General features: G+C 38.0%; 1 pseudogene; it reads right to left on the bottom strand.

The window, feature by feature from the left end:
* Positions 1 to 4,656: 4,656 nt before the first annotated feature.
* LOC136154806 (nuclear receptor coactivator 4 pseudogene) lies at positions 4,657 to 6,156 on the bottom strand (annotated as a pseudogene).
* Between the last annotated feature and the right edge of the window lie 9,167 nt (positions 6,157 to 15,323).

Raw genomic sequence — 15,323 nt, forward strand, 5'->3', positions numbered from 1 at the left:
CTAAATGGATCTTGGTCGGCAAAGTAATGTCTCTGCTTTTTAATATAGTGTCTAAGTTTGTCATAGCTTTTCTTCCAAGGAGCAAGTGTCTTTTAATTTCATGGCTGCAGTCATCATCCACATTGATTTTGGAGCCCAAGAAAATGAAATATGATACTGTTTCCACATTTTCTCTATTTGCCATAAAGTGATAGGACTGGATGCCATGATCTTAGTTTTCTTGAATGTTGAGTTTCAAAGAAGCTTTTTTACTCTCCTCTTTCACCTTCATCAAGAGGCTCTTTAGTTGCTCTTCACTTTCTGCCTTTAAAATGGTATCATCTGCATATCTGAGGTTTTTTATATTTCTCCTGGCAACCTTGATTACAGCTTGTGATTAATCCAGGGTGTCATTTTGCATTATATATTCTGCATATTAGTTAAATAACTAGTTCAGTTCAGTTCAGTCGCTCAGTTGTGTCCGACTCTTCATGACCCCATGGACTGTAGCACACCAGGCCTCCCTGTTCATCACCAACTCCCAGAGTTTACTCAAACTCATGTCCATTGAGTCAGTGATGCCATCCAACCATCTCATCCTCTGTCGTCTCATTCTCCTCCTGCCCTCAATCTTTCCCAGCATCAGGGTCTTTTCAAATGAGTGAGCTCTTCACACGGGGTGGCCAAAGTATTGGAGTTTCAGCTTCAGCATCAGTTCCTTCAATGAATATTCAAGACTAATCTCCTTTAGGATGGACTGGTTGGATCTCCTTGCAGTCCAAGGGACTCTCAAGAGTCTTCTCCAACACCACAGTTCAAAACCATCAATTCTTTGGTGCTCAGCTTTCTTTATAGTTCAACTCTCACATCCATACATGACTACTGGAAAAACCATAGCTTTACTAGATGGAACTCTGTTGGCAAAGTAATGTCTCTGATTTTAATATGCTATCTACGTTGGTCATAACTTTTCTTCTAAGGAGCAAGTGTCTTTTAATTTCATGGCTGCAGTCACCATCTGCAGTGATTTTGGAATGCAAAAAATAAAATCTGTCACTGTTTCCCCATCTATTTGCATTGAAGTGATGGGACTGTATGCCATGATCTTAGTTTTCTGAAAGTTGAGTTTTAAGCCAACTTTTTCAATCTCCTCTTTCACTTTCATCAATAAGCAAGGTGACAGTATACAGTCTTGATGTTTTCCTTTCCCAGTTTGGAACTAGTCAATTGCTTCATGCCCTGTTTTAACTGTTGTTTCTTGTCCTACATGCAGATTACTCTGGAGATGGGTATGGTGATCTGGTATTCCCATCGCTCTAAGAATATTCCAGTTTGTTGTGATCCACACAGTCAAAGACTTTAGCATAGTCAACGTAGCAGAAGTAGATTTTTTTTTAATTTCCTTGCTTTTTCTATGATCCAGCGTATGTTGGCAATTTTATCTCTGGTTCCTCTGCCTTTTCTAAATTCAGCTTGTACATCTGGAATTTCTCAGTTCATGTACTGTTGAAGCCTAGCTTGAAGGATTTTGAGCATAATCTTGCTGGTATGCTAAATGATTGCAATTTTACAGTAATTTGAACATGCTTTGACATTGCCTTTCTTTGAGCTTGGAATGAAAACTGACCTTTTCCAGTCCTGTGGCTGCTGCTGAGTTTTCCAAATTTGCTGGCACAATGAGTGCAGCACTTTAACAGCATCATCTTTTAAGATTTGAAATAGCTCAACTGGAATTCCAACACCTCCTCTAGCTTTGTTCGTGGTAATCCTTCTTAAGGCCCACTTGGCTTCACACTCCAGGATGTCTGGCTCTAGGTGAGTGACCATATTGTCATGGTTAACTGGGTCATTAAGAGCTTTGTGGTACAGATCTTTTGGGTACTCTTGCCACCTTTTCTATCTCTTTTGCTTCTGTTAAGTCCTTGCCATTTTTGTGCTTTATTGTACCCATCTTTGTCTGAAATGTTCTCTTGCTATCTCCGATTTTCTTAAAGAGATCTCTAGTCTTTCCCATTCTGTTGTTTTCTTATATTTCTTTGCCTTATTCAGTTAAGAAGTCTTTCTTATATCTCCTTACTATTCTCTGGAACTCTGCATTCAGTTGGGTATATGTTTCCCTCTCCTTTGCCTTTTGCTCCTCTTCTTTTCTCGGTTAGATGTAAGACCTCCTCAGCCAACACTTTGCCTTGTTACATTTATTTTTCTTGGGGATGATTTTGGTCATCACCTACTGTACAATGTTACAAACCTCTGTCGGTAGTTCCACAGGTACCCAGTCTATCAGATCTAATCCCTTGTATCTATTTGTCACCTCCATTGTATAATCAAGACCTGAAGCTTGTAAAACAAGACATAGAACTCACTGTGGCTCAGATCATGAGTTCCTTATGGCAAAATTCAGGCTCAAATTGAGGAAAGTAGGGAAAACCACTAGGCCATTCAGGTATGATCTAAATCAAATTCCAGGCACCCTCCCAATTCTTTTTCTTTTTTTTTCTTTTTGTCCTATCCAGTTACATGGTACTTTCTTCTCTTTTCAGAAGTTTGAGGTCTTCTGTTGGCATTCAGTAGCTGTTCTATGTGGATAATTTTACTTGTAGATGTATTGTTAATATTTTTTGTGGAAAAATGTGAAGTCAATGTCCTACTCCTCCGCCATCTTTATCCCCCTCTATGAGATACTTTTTTTTGTTTTTGTCTGTTATGTTTTGAATGGAGAGAGTTACAAAATGCATCAATACCAAATAATGTTTTACATACTCATTAGCATAGCAATAAATATTAGTTTAGGGAGCATGATATATTAAACCCCCTAAACTACAGAGCTACCTGTAATCTAAGATAATGGAAAGGCTCCTTTTCAAGTTGTTACCTTCCACCTTTACTCTTAATATTCTAAATAGTATTTTGGGAACTAAAAAATTAATAAGATTGTTTCAGCTGTGATTCAAGCATTCTAATGAAGCTGTATGGCAATGACACTGGAACTGTGAATTTTCCCCAAAAGGGCTTTCTAGGTGACCACATCACAAACTTTGAAAATGTTTCCAGTAACACATAGGAAATGATTGGCTTAATATTTTAAAAGCCTAGAAAGCAGCTAAGATGTCTCATCTCAGAGAGTTTTAAAACATGACATAAATATCATTTATTTCATACAGAGAAACTTTTTAAAGCACAGATATAACTTTAAGGATACTAAGGAAGTATCAGTAATTTTCATAAAGCTTCAATAAATACCCCAAGGCACAAGTGTTCAAAATGGCCTGTTTATTAAAATGTCACTGCATTATACTTTTAGATTTATAGGTATGCTATGCTTGCAGTGAGGAGACACTTAATTTATGTCTAATTAAAAGAAATAGGTGTCAAGTGCAACTTCCGTTTACACAGGATGCACCTGTAACACTTAGGATAGTGAATAATTCAAATACTATATTTTCCAAAATACCTTGACTTTTGCTATTTGATTAGTTGACACTAGGCCTCTTCTGCCTATAGTTCTTCAGAGTATTTTGAAAGAGACTAGGACTACCTTGAATATAGTATTCAAGCAACATGGAGCCCTTCGGAAAGAACTGTTTAGATACTTTAATAATAACATTTAGAAACAATTAAATTTGCCAGTTTGGTGCTTTTTTCTTACCAAAACAGGTATTAACAATCTTGACAATTTTTGACATTAATTACAAGACATTTAACTTACAGTATTATAAGCTGCCATAACTGAGTTTCTTTCAAAAGAAAAAATATATATAAAATACTGTAAGTAAAATGTCTTACAGTATTATAAGCTGCCATAACTGAGTTTCTTTCAAAAGAATATATATATATATATATATATATATATAATACTGTAAGTAAAATGTCTTGTAATTAATGTCAAAAATTGTCAAGATTGTTAATACCGGTTTTGGTAAGAAAAAAAAAACACCAAACTGGCAAATTTAATTATTTCTGTGAAAGTGGAATTGAAGTCATTCAGTTGTGCCAGACTCCATGTGTTTGTGACCCCATGGATTATAGACTGCCAGACTCCTCTGTCCATGGGATTTTCCAGGCAAGAATACTGGGTTGGGTTGTCATTTCCTTCTCCAGGGGATATTCCTTATCTAGGGATCGAAACTGGGTCTCCTGCATTGCAGACAGACTCTACCATTTGAGCTATCAGGGGATCCCCTTGTGTGAAATATACTATATATTAATTAAACAGAAGAATTAATCATTAATGGAAGAAAACTCATGGCAAGGGAAATATCCAAAGATGGGAAATCAAAATTTTAGATAAGTTTTCTAGCTTTAGAATGCACCAATATACATTTATAGAACTATTTCATTTTAAAAACCACAGTGTATTAAAGTATTTCTAATAACAACCCAAAAAAAGCAGATGTGGAGACTTATGAAACAACTCAGCCATGAAGATGTTGTGTTTCTAGTATAGGAGTAAATTAATACTAGTGTAAGAAGAAACTTAATCATTTCAGCATCAAAAAAATAGACTTTTACATAGTAGCTCATAATTTGATGACTTATTTCTCTTCACTAGTTTGAAATTAGGTAGGAAAAGAACTACATCAGATCCATAAACACAATGATTTGGCAAGCCACAATCACTCAACTCCTGAATTTGTGATAATCTGCAGAAAATTTGCTTGACTCTAGTACTCCATTCCTTCACATCTGAGAATGATACAACCATTTTTCTTTATCAACTTTAAGCTGCATATAGGCAAAGTAATCACAAACTGCTGGAGGGCTGTAATGGTCTGGGGGAAAGTTGTGTTCCTCCAATAAGTACCAATTAAGTAATCCTTCTTTTGCCTTTTTTCAAAATAGCTATTTGTTTTCCCTTGAGGATAACTGGCTTAGATTTCCTGTCACGTTCCTAATAGCTCAGATGGTAAAGAATCTGCCTGGAATGTGGGAGACCCGGGTTTGACCCCTTGATTGGGAAGATACCCTGGAGAAGGAAATGATAACCCACTCCAGTATTCTTGCCTAGAGAATTCCATGGACAGAGGAGCCTGGCATGATTGAGCAACTTTCACTTTCCTGGCAAGACCCAGTCAGTTGTACTAAAGGAACACCAGAAAGTGGCCAAGAGGCTTGTAAGCTTTGTTTGCCAGCTCTGTCTTCAGTAAGAGGCACTTCCTTGGGACACCCTTCTTTGCATGAGGGGGTAATGAGCCACTCTAACAAGGGATTGTTCCTTATAATTTGGAAGGAATCAGCAATTCTACAAGAAACCATTGTCTTGAATGTCTTAGCTTGTTCTGTTGCCTCTTTTCTGGATGGACAGAGCCTCATATTCAGATAATATTTCTCAGGTTCAGATTTTTGTTCAGAAGTCTTTACACAGAGCTTCCTTCTCACAATTTTCATCATCTATGAATTCTGCAAAGCTTACATAGGGTTCATTGGCTTTGTTGACCTCTACTTTGTATGTATTGTGACAGTTTTGGACAAGCCAATCTTAAGTAATCATATTAGGAGTGGACATGGATGTCGTGGCCTCCAAGTGGCCATTCACACACTTCAGATTGCCTAGATTTCCAGTCTCCCCACATTTAGGCTGGTTACTCTGACAATTGGCACAGGAATCAGGCTTAACAAGCCAATCATTCACACTGTAGGACTGCTGGAAACACCTAGAACAAGAACTTAAAACTTCTCACTGGTTTCATAGCTGCCATTCCCAGGCTTCTCAAGATTATGTGATTCCTGGGGAGTTACCAGACATTCAGAAATGTCCATTTCATTTTGACTAAGAAGCCCTAGATATTCAACCTTCTCAGTTTCAATGAAGAATTGATAATAGAATACCTATTACACTTTAGTAACTTGGTTTTTCAGAAACCTCTTCTTTCTGACTCTTGTGGAGCCAGTTTTCCAAGCACTTTAGGTTGGTCCAGACATTACTGAAGAAATTGCAGGCTCTGGAAGAATTCTGACTGTTTGACAAGATCTACTTTTGAGTGAGCTCATCCTGGAGATTAGTTCTGGGCATTTAGTGAGCCTGGTGACCATTGGCTCCCTAAATGGTTTGCTCCCAAAGGAGCCATACACTGTGAGGGACAGCTATGGTACTGGATGCTGCCTTCTGCTCTGGCAATGTGATACACCTCTTTTCTCAAAAGAGAATCCAATATTTGATGAACCAGCATGAACCATCATGTGCTAAGTTTGGAATGGTCTTTTCTTTTTTCCATTTATTTTTATTAGTTGGAGGCTAATTAGTTTACAATATTGTAGAGGTTTTTGCCACACATTGACATGAATTAGTCATGGATTTACATGTGTTCCCCATCCTGATCCCCCTCTCCCACCTCCCTCCCCATCCCATCACTCTGGGTCATCCCAGTGCACCAGGCTTGAGCACTTGTCTCATGCATCCAACCTGGGCTGGCGATCTGTTTCACACTTGATAATATACATGTTTCGATGCTATTCTCTCAGATCATCCACCCTTGCCTTCTCCCATAGAGTACAAAAGTCTGTTCTATACATCTGTATCTCTTTTTCTCTCTTGCATATAGGGTTATCATTACCATCTTTCTAAATTCCATATATATGTGTTAGTATATTGTAATGTTCTTTATCTTTCTGGCTTACTTCACTCTGTACAGTGGGCTCCAGTTTCATCCATCTCATTAGAACTGATTCAAATGAATTCTTTCTAACGGCTGAGTAATATTCCATGGTGTATATGTACCACAGTTTCCTTATCCTTTCGTCTGCTGATGGGCATCTAGGTTACTTCCATGTGTTGGCTATTATAAACAGTGCTGCAATGAACATTGGGGTGCACGTGTCTCTTTCAGATCTGGATTCCTCAGTGTGTATGCCCAGAAGTGGGATTGCTGGGTCATATGGCAGTTCTATTTCCAGTTTTTTAAGGAGTCTCCACACTGTTTTCCATAGTGGCTGTACTAGTTTGCATTCCCACCAACAGTGTAAGAGGGTTCCCTTTTCTCCACACCCTCTCCAGCATTTATTGCCTGTAGACTTTTGGATAGCAGGCATCCTGACTGGCGTGTAATGGTACCTCACTGTGGTTTTGATTTGCATTTCTCTGATAATGAGTGATGTTGAGCATCTTTTCATGTGTTTGTTAGCCATCTGTATGTCTTCTTTGGAGAAATGTCTGTTTAGTTCTTTGGCCCATTTTTTGATTGGGTCATTTATTTTTCTGGAATTGAACTTAAGGAGTTGCTTGTATATTTTTGAGATTAATCCTTTGTCTGTTGCTTCGTTTGCTGTTATTTTCTCCCATTCTGAAGGCTGTCTTTTCACCTTATTTGTCCTGTAATATATATTAAGAATTTCTGGTGTAAGGTGTCATATAAGGCTCGTGTTTACTTATTTTCTGTCTGGATGACCCATCCAGTGATATAAGTGGGGTGTTAAATTCCATAGTGTTACTATATCACTATTGAATTCTCCTTTTATGGTTGTTAGCATTTGTCTTATGTACTGAGGTGCTCCTATGTTGAGTTCTTAAATAATAAATATTTAAAAATGCTATATCTTCTTTCTGAATTGATCCCTCTATGATTATGTAGTGTCTTTTCTTATCTCTTGAAATAGTCTATTTTAATGCCTATATTTTCTGATATGTGTATTGCTACTCCATGTATCTTTCCTATTTCCATTTACATTGAGTGTCTTTTGCCATCCCTTCACTTTCAATCTGTATGTGTCCCTAGGTCGTCTGAGTTTGGTCTGTTGAAGACAGCATATATACTTTACTTGTTTTTGTATCTATTCAGCCATTTGTGTCTTTTGGTGAGAGCATTTAATCCATTTACATTTAAGGTAGTTATTGATTTGTATGTTTCTATTACCATTTTCTTATTTGGGGGGTTTGTTTGTGTAGGCTTTTTCTTCTCTCGTGTTTCCCACCTCGAGAAGTTTCTTTAGCTTGTGTTGTAAAGCTGGAGAAATTTTTGTTATTCGTTAATTGTCCCACCCCTGGTGCTCAGTTTTGGTTTTGACCATACTTCTGTGCCTTCACCTTCAGTCATCTGCTCCCTGCCCAGGCAAGAGGGAGCAAAAGTGGCAGCTGGTTTGGGCACACTTACTTACTCAGGCCAGGGTGGGGCATGGCAGCCACAGCTAGTGTGCATGTGGACTACTTGTGGCAGCACAGACTGACAGATAGTCGAAGCATACTGGGTCATACATGCTTAGGTGGGAGTTCATCTCAGTGCCTAAGAAGACAGAAGCTGGCATATGGGGGGCAGCAACCACTCTACCTCCTTTACATCACTAAAAATGGCACCTCATTTCCCAGGCAGACCACATTTCCTCTAGGGTGATTCTCAGCTGTGCAGCCCCTCACTCTTATCCCCTCCACTGTATCCACATAGCCAACAACAGTCCTCTCACCTGGCCTTCTCCCTTAACCTTACACTTTAAGAGTTCATTCCAATCAGCATTAGCTGATTCCCATCTCAGGCAGTAGCACCCAGTACTGACTCACCAAGGAAGCTTTGAGATGAGTGGCTCTCAGGACCCTGGAGCCTATGCAGGCAGAGGAGGCCTTGGCCTGAGGAGCTGGCAAGCCCACTCAGATGGGTGCCCCATCAGTGCCCAAGGAAGCTAAACAAGCCAGTGGGTGGGGAAGGGACTTACAGTTGTGGCCATGCCACTTGCATGCCACTCAACAATGATGCCTTACTTCTGTGGTGTCCTTGGCTTTTTCCACAAACTTTCTTCATTGTGGACCTCCTTACTCCTATCATCTCAGGGTGTCTTTTCACAGCCAACAACTGTCCCTGACACCAAAATATTGGCACCCTGTGCACCGATGCCAAATAGAAATAAGAGACAAAGATCTGTGAGAAGAGAAGAGAGATATGACTTTAGGCTTCTCCAAGGCACAGGGGAAAACACAGCAGACTAGCACCTCAAGAAATGTGGCCTCCTTCCCAGGAAATCAGAGAGAATCCTAGAGGCAGGACTCGCAGTCCAGAGGATATGATAAGGATCAAAGTAGTGAGGGTCTTGCATTTTTCTTCTTCTTGCATTATTTCAAAACACTCAGAAGTAACATAAAGTAGCCTGGTTATTGGGTCCAGCAGCCTGGTAATTGGGTTCCTTTGTCTCTGGTTTATCACCTGCGACCTTTTTTCTGAAATGCAGCAAGCTAAAAGGGGTGGTCTGTTACAAGAGAGTGCAGAGATTGTAAGTACAGATATAGGTTACAATGTTCATAAAGTTAAAGGGTGATAGGTGCAGGATGTAACTCACACAGTCTTAGCTGGCATGGGTGCAGGATATGATTTACATAGTGTCAGGGAGTGATAGGTTAGCTTTGTGAAGTGCAAATCTAGTTACAGACTCTACAGATTAGTAACAGTTACAACAAATTAGGAATGATTAACTCTTTCAGGCCTGTTTATGTTTCTTCTCTAGCCTATTCACTGTCCCCTTTATTTTCCTTGTTCTCAGGAGAGAAAAGAAAAAAAAAAAAAAACTCATTCCTACTTTTTTTTGGTTGCAACATTCCCTCCCTTGGCTCATGCTCCAAACTTCACTTTTCAGCACGCAGCCCCCCTCTACAACAGGAGACACAGGACTCAGGCTGGGGTGCACAGGGCTGTGGCACAGACCAGATGTGCAGTGCTTACTTTGTACTGCCTTCCACAGACTGTCTGCTGTATTCTCCTTTGATCCCCTGAAGATCCCTTTCTGACCCAGCTGAGGAGATTTTTCTCAGTGTGGGGACCTCTCCTTGCATTCAGCTTCCTGCCAGGGTTACTGCTCCCTTTTTTGATTCCTCTTTTATTTCTTTCATCCTACTTGGTTGCAAGGGGATTTTTTCTTGTCCTTTTAGTTGTCCAAAGTTTTACACTAATGTTCAGCAGGTGCTCTGTGAGAGTCGTTCCATTTGTAGATGTATTCTTGATGTACTTGTGAGAAGAGGTGAATTTCACATTCTCCTATTCTGCCATCTTGACTCCTCCCTCTCTCTCATTTGCTGTTCAGCCCAAAAAACTCCACCAGTAACCAGCTCCAAGTCCATCTGTATATCACGACATCTCAAAAGAATTTTTCTATTACTGGAGCAGCCACTCTGGTCCTACGAGATAATCATTATTCTCCCTGTTCCATCTAATGCCAAGGAAGGCATTTCTAGTTCAAAAGCAACAATGACTCATGCAACCCTCCAGGTTCCTTGGCATTTTCTAGAAGCACAGTCACCTTAAGAAGCCTGAATCCCATCATCACTGGAAGCTACAGCTGCTCCTTCACTCTGCACTTCAGAATGGGCACAGGCACCACTCAGCACACATGCCTACAGCCCTAGATACAGGGCCAATTCCTGGCCCAGCAACACACCCTAAGGGCTCTTGCTGCAACCCTGGGTTGCTAGACATAACTCATGGGCCAGGTCCCTGCCATACAAGCTTCTTGGCAAGGAAGAGGTTGCTTTATCCAAGACTGGGGTAAGGAAGGTCCCCAAGCCTACAGGCCATGCCCTACTCCTCCTGTGTGACTGTCAATGGTCCATGGGCAGACTGAAATAGTTTTATATTTCCCTTTTGATTTCTTCTTTGACCTATTGTTCTTCAGAAGTGTTATTTTAGTTTCCACATATGTGTAGATTTTCTATCTTTTCTCTTGTTGATTTCTAGTTTTATATCATTGTAGTCAGAAAATATTATTGGTATGCATTTCTTCTTAAATTTGCTAAGACTTGTTTTGTGTTCTATCACATGACCTTTACTGGAGAGTTTTCCATGTGCACTTGAGAAGAGTGTGTATTTTGATGCTGCTTTATGGAATAGTCTGTATATGTCTAAGTCCAGTTGGTCTAAAGTATGGTTCAATTTCAACATTTCTTTGTTGATTTTCTGAGTGAATAATCTATCGGTTGTTAATATTTGGATATGAAGTCCCCTACTATTTTTGTATTGTGTCTATTTCTCCATTTAGATCTGTTAGTATTTGGTTAACATATTTAAGTGCTCTGATAGGTGCGTATATATTTATGATTGTTGTTACCTTGATATACTGTCCATTTATCATTATATATAACCTTGTCTATTAGCATTTTTGGCTTAAAGTCAGTTTTGTTTGATATGAGTATCTGCATTTTCTTTCCATTTACATTTGCATGGACTATTTTCTTTTATCACAGTAAGTCCCCTACATATAAATGTTCAAGTTGTGACTTTCAAAGATGCAAACATGCATCTGCATGTTCAATCACATGTCTGGCTATATTGTCACTTGAATGCATTCTCTATAATTGGTTGTGCTTTTATGTACTTACTGTAAAGAACTGTATAGAGTACAGTAGTTCAGTATCTTTATTTCATCCCAGGCTGTCTGGAAGCAAGCATAAAAGCAGTGATGATATAGCTGGTACTGCTAAGAAGTGCCAAGTAATAACAATAGAAACAAAAATGACATAAAACATTGAGAGAGGAGAGAGGCCAAAAGATGGTAGATGTTGCTCAGTCTTATAATATTCATTGTTCATCCATTGGCATGATTCTAATGAACAAGATCATGGAGCATGTGAAGTCTGCTGTGCCAGTGATGTTGACAATGATATTGAAGAAGCTTGAAATGTAATAGAGGAGGAGGAGAAACTTCTTGATGTGTGGATACAGGATCAGCATAAGCATCAAATCCTCCTCAGCTTAATACTGATTCAAGAGAAAATTTAAAGTCTTTATAAAGAATCGAAGAAGAAACACAATGAGGAATTAGAGGGGGCACTTTTTAATGCCAGACATGACTGATTTCATTTGTTCAAGACTAGAGACAATTGACAAGTAAGTGACAAGGCAGCAAATGTAGATATAATTGCTGTCTGGGATTTCCTGAAATCCTTCGAGAAATTATTGATGAAGGTGAATATTAAGCTAAGCAAATTTTTAATGTGGATGAGACAGGCCTGTACTGGGAGAGTATGCCAGACTGAAGTTACATCAGTAAGGAGGAAAGTTGATGCCAGGCTATAAATCAGCAAAGGATAGACTAACTCTTTTGTTTGATAACAGTGCTTCTGACAATATGAAGCTGAAGCTTCTCTTAGTTAATCACTCAAAGAAGCCCTTTAAAATATAACCAAAGTCTCTCTTTCTGTTATGTGGAAGAGTAACCCCAAAGCCTGGGTTACACTGGACATTTTCCAGGACTGGTTTTTCCACCACTTTATGCCAGAGGTAGAGAAATGCCTCTTGGAGAAGGACATCCCATTCAACATTTTTGCTGCTTGACAATACTCCAGGCAACCCCACCCCACCCCACCCATTCATTGACGACTTTCATCCCAACATCTAAGTAGTGAATCTGAATACTACATTGCTCATCCAACCTATAGACCAAGGAGTTATGCAATATTCAAGAAATATTGTTTACATCACACTTTTCATCAGGCAATAAAAGTGAGTGATGAGTTAGAAACAATGTTGCAAAAATTTTGGAACAATAACCTCTACAAAGTCATGAAAGACACTGACTTTGCTTGGCATGATGTAATGGCCATCACCATGAATAGGTTTAGAAGAATCCTTGCACACAGTTTTGAAATTTGTGACTGTGGATAAGGAACCCAAAGAGGTTTTCAGCAACTTAGTGACCCTCAGTGAGAATCTGGAGCTAGATCTGCAAGAGGACAACTTCACTGAACTCTTTGGTGTGCAATATATGAAATTTACTAATGAAGACCTGATGAAATTGGAGGCTCAGAAAAAGGAAGAGAGACAAGAGGAAGATGTAATAAGTGAAAAACAAGAGATTCATGATGCAGGAAATGGCAAGGGTATTTTCTTTATTTGAGGAAGCATTGTTAATTTTTGAGGCACAGGACTTGAACATAGAATGGTATGTTAAAGCTACAACAGCTGTTCAGAATATAATCCAGTGTTACCATGTCACCTATGATGAGAAAAAAGAATTAATACCAAGACACCACAGTATCATTTTTTGGAGAGGGTAGATAGAATTGAATCCAGCAAGCAACCAGAACGTGTATCATCACCATCAGGCATAAGTGAAATTATAACTTGCTCTGCATCTCCTATAGCTGTCAATCTTTCAACTATACCATTCCCCACTTCCTCTTCCTCTTCTAGTTAGTAGCTCTTCTTTCATGTTTAGTAGATGCCAGCCTCTGTAGGCCAGCTTCTGTACTGTACCAATGTAATTTTCAAGGTACTACTATAATATAAGATTAAAGAAATGTTCTTTTATTTTTGTATTATTTGTGTGAAAAGTATTATCAACTTATTACTGTATAGTACTATAGAACCAATTGTGTTAGTTGGGTGCCTAGGATAACTTTCTTAGACTTATGAACAAATTGGAGTCATGAGCATACTCTCAGAACAGAACTTGTTCAAATGTAGGGTACTTACTGTACTTCACTTTAAGTATGAACTTTAGAGTGTATGTCTTTAGAGCTGAAAAGTCTCTTGTGGGCAGCACTAAGATGAATCCTGTCTTTTTATCCATATTTTCAGTCTGTATCTTTTGATTATTAATTCAATTAATTTACATTTACAGTGAATTTTGATATGTCAGGTCTCACGACTGCCTAATTATTGTTTGCTTTCTGGGTTTCTTTTATTTTTTATTTTTATTATTTTTTTCATTTATTTTTATTAGTTGGAGGCTAATTATTTTACAATATTATAGTGGTTTTTGCCATACATTGACATGAATCAGCCATGGATTTACATGTGCTCCCCATCTTCTGGGTTTCTTTTAAATTTTCAATTTTCTCTCCATCTCTGCCTTTAGTTGTACAGTGATGTAATTAAAAGTGGATTTAAAGAAAGCATTAAGCTATAATACGTAGCAAACTGACATAGGACCTTATCTCTACAGTAATTTTACTATTAAATGGCTTGCCACAACAATATCAGTAGCATGTTTCTTCATGTGATGACAAATTCAGAATAGTAATGTGTATTAGAAACAAGACACCATATTTTATTTTGTTATTTTAAAAAGCAACTTAGTCTTCTGCTTGTACCTAACCCAGTGTTAGATTCGAATAAGATTATCTCTCTGGTTGCCTTTTCTATGTATTTTGTACTGTTGACCTTTTCTTCAAAATCTTTCCTTAGCTTTTAATCAATGAATGTACTAAAGACACAGGATACAAAACCAATACACAGAAATCCCTTGCACTTTTATACACTAATGGCAAAAAATCAGAAAGATTAAGTAAGGAATCAATTCCACTCACCATTTCAACAGCAACAACAAAACATGAAATACCTAGGAATAAGCCTACCTAAGGAGACAAAAAAAAAAAACAAACAAACAAAAAAAAAACCTATAAAGAAAACTATAAGACAATCATGACAGAAATCAAAGATGACAGAAATGGAGAGAAATATAATTTTCTTGCATTTGGAAGAATCAATATGGTGAAAATGAATATATTACCTGAAGCAATCTATAGAAATAACACAGTCCCTATCAAATTACCAACGGCATTTTTCACAGAAATATGACAAAAAAATCTCACAATATGAAAGCACAAAAGACCCTGAATCGTCAAGGCAATCTTGAAAAAGAAAAATGAAGCTGAAGGAATCAACCTTCCTGAATTTAGACTATACTACAAAGTCATAGGAATCACGATAATATGGTCCTGGTACAAAAACAGAAATATAGATCAATGTAACAAGATAGAAAGTCCAGAGATAAACCCACACACCTATGGGCACCTTATCTTTAACAAAGGAGTCAAAGATATACAGTGGAGAAAAGATAGCCTTTTCAATAAATGGTACTGGAAAAACTGGACAGCTTCATGTAAAATAATGAAATGAGAATATTTCTTAACATCGTGTACAAAAATAAACTCAAAATGGATTAAAGACCTAAATGTAAGGCCAGAAACTATAAAAAAAAAAAAATACTAGGGGAAAACACGGGCAGAAAACTCTGACATAAATCACAGCAAGATCCTCTATGACCCACCTCCTAAAGTAATGAAATTAAAAGCAAAAATGAACAAATGGGGCCTAATTAAACTTAAAAGTTTCTACACAACAAAGGAAACTTAACAACAAGATTAAAAAAAAAAAAACCATCGGAATGGAAGAAAATAATTGCAAATGAAACAACTGACAAAGGATTAATCTCTAAAATATAAAAGCAGCTCATGCAGCTCAATAGCAGAAAAGCAACCTAATAAAAAAAAATGAACGGAAAACCTAAACAGACAGTTCTCCAAAGAAGACATACAAATGGCCAACAGATACATTAAAAGATGTTCAACATCACTCATTATTAGAGAAATGGAAATCAAACTACAGTGAGGTATCACCTCACACCAATCAGAATGGCCATCATTAAGAAATCTA

The sequence above is a fragment of the Muntiacus reevesi genome, chromosome X, assembly GCF_963930625.1.
Source record: "Muntiacus reevesi chromosome X, mMunRee1.1, whole genome shotgun sequence".
Taxonomy (NCBI): Eukaryota; Metazoa; Chordata; class Mammalia; order Artiodactyla; family Cervidae; genus Muntiacus; species Muntiacus reevesi.